The following is a 6,384-nucleotide window of genomic DNA, read 5'->3' as shown; positions in this document are numbered from 1 at the left end:
GAAGATTTTAGAATACTTTAGTCATTTACACTTTATGGACATTTTGGTAATTTTGACAATTGGGTGGATTGGAGTTTACCCATAATAATTGGGTTGGATTAGGTTTGAGTTATTAGAAGCAATTTAGTTAAATAAGTTTTAATGAGTAAATAAATTTTATATATCCAACCTAATTATACCAGCCCATTTGACACCCTTAATCTAAAAATAAAAATAGTAAAAAGTAAGTTCTTTTTACATAAAGGCCCAAAGAGCGGAGGATTTCAATTCTTAATGGGCTGACGAGATAAGACCAGACGAGTTGGGCAAATTAGGCTTCATGTTTGGGGATGGGCATTGGGAGGCCCGCACAAGTGAGTTCTGCAAAGTAAGCAGCGTCAACACTTGGCCAGCCTATCACCCCTCCATAAATTCTTACGCACGTTTAGATCGGCGCGGCGAGTGGCTCCCACCACTCGCTTTGTTTTCCTTACTCATTAGTTTAAGGCAGTTTGCAAAGGGCTAACGAAGCTCAATTTATACGGCTTCAGCCGGCCCAAGTCACAAGCTCTAATCGATGTGGGACAAAATGAAACTCATGCTCGATTAAATTTACACACCATAAAAACTGTGATATGCGCAAAACTGCAAACAGTTTTTCTCCCTGTTTTTTATGTTTACGTATCCATCAGGTAACTAACTACAACTCCCATAAAAAAAAAGGTAACTAACTACAACATAGTAGATGTTACATATTACTTACATTCCAAGGTCCAGATTAGTTTAATCTTCTACCACTACCATTGCCTAGTGTTCCACTTCCTCAAAAATTCTGCTTCCTAACTTACTTTATGCACACATTTTTTAAAATCTACCTTCAAATGTGGAACGTCGCCAATAGCTTTGTAACATAGTGGCATTACTTGGTCACCTTGATGAAGAGCAATAACGTTCGAATTCTCCCTCCCCTACTTATTATAACAATTAAATTATCAAAAAAAAAATGTAGAATATCTTATGAAATAGACCGTAATCTCCAATATGCAGTTATCATTTTTGGCATCATTCAAACTACTCCTGTATTTGCCACCAGCAGCAATATAAATTTACTCCAGCCACTAGCCTCTCGCGTCTCGAGTTGCCAAACAAATAGCCTTCATTCTGCACTTCGAAAAACTGCCATCTTCCTTTCCTGATTTTTACAAATAAAGCTGATCAACTCCATTTGCCATCCCATACGCTCTCTAAAATTACTTGCCTTCAGTAATTTCTGTCTTAACTGTGCACCCTTCAAATGCTTCATGAAATTTTGTAAGTGCTGAAGAGTGATTTAACATGAAATTTTGAAATTTAGGATTAGATTTAAACTCATTTAACGAATGCTTCAACTAAAAATGAATTGAAACTGGCCTTAGCATATCTGATTTCAATCCCAAATTTTAAACTAATCCAGACTGCTCTTGCCAATGACTTTTTAAAAACATACAATTAGCAATGTTAATTATTTTCATTTACTTCGTTAGGAGGTGCAACCACTTTAAGTTTCCAAAGAAACAAATGAACTTGGAATGCGAGAGGTGGAAGCCAAAGTTTAGACCATTTCCAACAATTGAACCCAGCATTTGAGATGTTTCCTAAATTTCCATCTTTAAATCTGTAGTAAGTGAGAGCATTTCTTAACTAAAAACTCTCCAGGTTTTGAAGAAGTCCAAAAACTAATTTAATCTAGAATAGGCTCTTTAGGCATAACTGTGTAAAGGATTTGTCTTTCATCATCCTAACCCAGCATTTGAGATGTTTCCTAAATTTCCATCTTTAAATCTGTAGTAAGTGAGAGCATTTCTTAACTAAAAACTCTCCAGGTTTTGAAGAAGTCCAAAAACTAATTTAATCTAGAATAGGCTCTTTAGGCATAACTGTGTAAAGGATTTGTCTTTCATCATCCTTGAAGAAATGAGTAACCAAATCTGCATTCCATCTTCCAAGTTCAAGTGCTCTGATCTATCAGATCTACCACCCCTCACTGAAATTGTTATTGAATAACAATTCCTCCTTCAATGGAAACCAATTGGGATCCTTTAGGCATAAAGATTAGCCACAACTCACCCAATAATGTGATGAATATATAGCAGCTCATAATAAATGTCTACTAAGTAGATTAGGCTTGTGGATGTCCAATGTTCAGGAACACGATTCAAGTTGGATTTGACATTCATAAATTTTTGAAACCCAAACTGGGTGTTTGCATACAAGCAGGCAAATAATCCGAAATAATTGAGAGCAAGTTTGTCCCAATTGCAAAATTTTAAAATAAATGCTTTTTTTTTTTGGGTTAAGTTTCAGTCCAGTGATGGGGCATTTCAAGTACGAGATAATGAATGAGTTATGTTATCAGGTCATTTCAAGTATGAGATAATGAATAAGTTATGTTAGGGATATTATAAATTTAACTACATAGAGCTTACAAACTTATGTTTGTGAGAGACCAAGACCTTAGTTGGCCATGTTTCTGACTTATCAGGCCAAACCCATGTGAATTGGTGATTTTGTGTTAGTGTCCCTCAAGGTGATGATTCGACTGAAATTATTTTCATTCTTAAATCCATGGTTTAGAAACCTGGACTATTCAATGAATCGTAAAAGGGAGAGGTTCAAGGTTTTTGATGTTGGACCGGGATCAAACCGAGGTCGAACCGTGATGATATCATAATTAATTTAATAATTATTTAAAATATAAATATATTAAATTAGTAAAAATTGATAATTTGACTAAAATAGTCCAAAATAAATATAGATATCTATCTTTCAAATGTATTTTTTATATCATAACTTTCATAATACATATAAAATTATTACTTAAATTCTAAGCAAACATAAATAGATATTGAGTTTCCCAATCAATAGAGTCAATACTATTTTGGAAGTAGTTTTGAACTGGTCAATATCAATGTACCGTTTTGAGATTACCGTGTGTGTGTGTGTAGAGAGAGAGAGAGAGAGAGAGAGCTCAATATTCAATTTTTTTATGCAAGTCTATGTCTAAATTAACTTAAGTTATGATAAAGCACATTTGAGTACCTAATAATTTTTATTTTATGAGACCCCATAAAATTTTTAAGAGAGAAATTCATTTGTCTGCCCATGGCCAAGTCCATTTGAATAGTCCACTGTCCAAAATTTATGAATCTTATTTAAAAAATGAAAAGCTAGAAGATGTCTGCCCATTTAAAAATGGGTTAAAATTAAATAAAGAACAAGAACCAAGAAGGAAGTGCTTGATAGCCAACATCGGTGGTTGACGGTAAAGTAAGTATTAGTGGTTGACAGAGCAAGCAGCAAAGAAGAAGACTCCAGAGGCAAAAATGCAGAAACAACCTCGTTAAAAAAAAGAAAAAAAAAAAGCCTCTGATGGTCTAACCTGTGAGAACCATTTACGATTCACTGACTTTCTTGTATAGGCCGATTCTTGGGGTTTAGAAAACTTTTTGGTGAATGATTTTCGATTAAATCGGTGGGACTGTACAATTTGGTCTGAGTTTCAAAATCATGCTTAAATAGAGAGTTTTTACATTTAATCGCCACTTATTTTATTGGAAAACATAAGAACACCAAATAACAAAATGTATTTCATTGAGTAATTGAATTTACATAAGTAGAAAAATCAATGTAAGAGAAAAGTACATGGTGTTGGTCTTAGTTATATTCTACTAAATATAAAAGTAGATGCATAAAACACTATTTAGAATTCTTGATCTAAGTTTGGAGGCTAAGTTACAAGGTGAAAATGTATTAAGTATCCACATTATCTTGTAAAACCGGTTTTCTAAATTATGATAGTCAATGGACATATTTCATCATATACAAGCATTTAATATGTCACAAACAATAAAACAATATCATTCAACACAAAGCATGGATCAAAACATAAATGTGAAATTTCAAATTTGCCATAAAGGAGAGAGAAAAAGCAAGGGAACATGTGAATTTATGGAATTGATGAACGTGAGGAAGAAATTGAAAGAGAACAAACATATTGAAACAAACATGTTATCACATTGAACTCATCATGATTAAGAAATTAAAAACAAACATGTCATTGCATTGAATCTAGCATGGCAAAGTACTTGAAAGGCAAACATGTTATTGCATGTGAAGCAAAGGAATTGAGAGGCAAACATGTTATTCCATGTGATAGGCAACAATTTCAAATCAAACATGTGCGGCATCCGAACTGTTGGGCCCACTCAGCCCCTAGTCTCCGCTCCGACGCACAGTCATTGGGCCCAATCCTCATTCGCCCTAAGGCCCAACCCTCACTATCACAGCTCGGGGGGGGGGGGGGGCCGAGCTTCACTACTAAAGTTATGCTCGGCATATTTTTTACCGAGCATGTCCGGAAGTGTCAGTAAACGGCGCATCGTCTTTGTTTGGCTCAGAGAAGGCCCTCTCAGCGCCACTACCTAGCTCTAAACTGAAGTGGGCACCAAGTCCCAAAGCCACCCAAGCCTAGACTCTCACTTACCATCCCCCTGATTGGACCCTCCGTAGCACTAAGCGCGCACCAACTCTGCCGAGCTGCCGACGGGGGTGGGAAACAAGTCCCAAAGCCACCCATACCTGACCTCCCACTTAGAGAAAATCTTACTGGACCCTCTGTTGCACAAACTATGAGAGCATTGATAACCTACGTCTGAGCTGAGCACTATAAATAGGAAGGGAGGATAAGAGAGAAGGGTTGGTCAAAAAGAGGGGAGAGAACAGTGGCAATAGAAAAGTGAAACAAAGAGAATATCTGAGGGGAAGAAGAGGAAGTAGTGCGCTACCGAGAAAGAGAAAAGTGATCTCATTGAGTCCTTAGTTGGAGAACTACCCATAATAGGAAATTCAGCCCAACAAACAAATAAGTTGTGAGCCCAAGTGGGGCTGAGCCCATTGGCCTCATTTGCGATCCGCATAGTACTCATTTGAAACTTGAGGATCAAATGCACTTACAGGGTAAACTTTAGGGACCAATAGTGTAATTTCACCTTTTTTCTTCTTCTTCTTCTTAAATTACTAATTAATTAATATAGTGATCCTAGCCGACTAGTATAATCGTGTGAAGTGCCCAACAACCCTCAGCCCCACCAAATTAGCTCACATTGACTGAATTGTAGAAGACATGCGTAGCTAATAAGATGGGTAAAAAAATTGTAGCAAAAAAAGAAAAAGAAAAAAAAAAATGAGTAAAAGAAAGACCTAAGGGTTTAAAGTTAGTGTTGACTGAAGTCAGTTTAGATGCGGGTTGGGCCGGGGGAGATGAGGGAGAAAAAGAAAATAATAAAGTACAAAATTTAGCTACAAAATTAGTTGTGACCTTGGACTTAACCTTATTCAATATTTTTTTAGTGGAGGTGAATTTTGGCAAATCCACCATTGGATTACATTTTCTTCTTATATCCTCCATACTCACAAAATTTCTAGAAAATTAAAGATCAATAGTTATGTCATCGATAAATTGTTTTAATTGCAAGTTTTTGTAATTTAAAATTGTGCATAAAATATAAGCTTATAGATCATACAGTAAATAATATCTGATTGACACAAAATTTGACATGTGTATTAAGAGCGTAAAGAATATGCAATTCAATGGTTAGCTTTTCAAAATATGTAGTAATATTTATTTTATTGAGTAAAGTTGTAGCATTAAGTACACCTAATTTTGTAGTTAAATTTTGTCCAATAATAAATAGATGATTTAGGTTACTTTTAAGTCCAATGATGAAAATAGCCACACTCTATTTTTATTGTATACTTTAAGTCCAATTATGAAATGGCCACACTCTACTTTTAAGTCCAACAAGTAACAACCCACTTATAATCCTTTAAAAAAGACTAACCCATTTATAATTTTTTTTAGAAGACTGTTGAGGTCCAAAATATCACAATGTTGTATCAAAGCCCAAAACAATACAAAGGATTGAAATCTAGAAAAAAAAAAACATTCAAGTTTTCAATAAAAAGGGGAAGGCCTAAATCCATTAAGAGTCAATAGGAAAGGACCAAAGCCCATGAATGGGCAAGCGTTAGACCTCACGAAACAAAGGGAAGAAGAAGTCTAGCCCAGCCCTCAAGGGAAGAAAATCGCTGGGGAGCCCAGGAAGAAAGTTGAACCAGGATACTTGGGGATTCTTAGGATGTGCTGTAAGGCCAGGTTATGACTGAGATAGCTCAAGGGGGCATGCCCAAAAACACAAAGAACGAGGGTAGATATGTCCCATCAACCACACAATGATACAAAAAAGGATCAGAAGACTTGGGAACCAACAACTCATGAATAGGGGTACGGTACCTTGGGGAACCCAAGAAGATGGACCATGAAGGAAGGAGGCTGAGGATCTTTCAACCTGATAGAATGGAATCAAC

General features: G+C 35.9%; 1 non-coding gene across 1 annotated transcript; it reads right to left on the bottom strand.

Annotated features, from left to right (window-relative positions):
- Positions 1 to 338: 338 nt before the first annotated feature.
- On the bottom strand, positions 339 to 490 carry LOC112035730 (U12 minor spliceosomal RNA). The gene has a single exon (XR_002885536.1). It is a non-coding gene; the product is annotated as a U12 minor spliceosomal RNA (small nuclear RNA).
- Between the last annotated feature and the right edge of the window lie 5,894 nt (positions 491 to 6,384).

Source organism: Quercus suber, unplaced genomic scaffold (assembly GCF_002906115.3).
Source record: "Quercus suber isolate HL8 unplaced genomic scaffold, Cork oak 2.0 scaffold_293, whole genome shotgun sequence".
NCBI classification, from domain to species: Eukaryota; Viridiplantae; Streptophyta; class Magnoliopsida; order Fagales; family Fagaceae; genus Quercus; species Quercus suber.
This window is presented reverse-complemented; position numbering and strand designations above follow the sequence as displayed.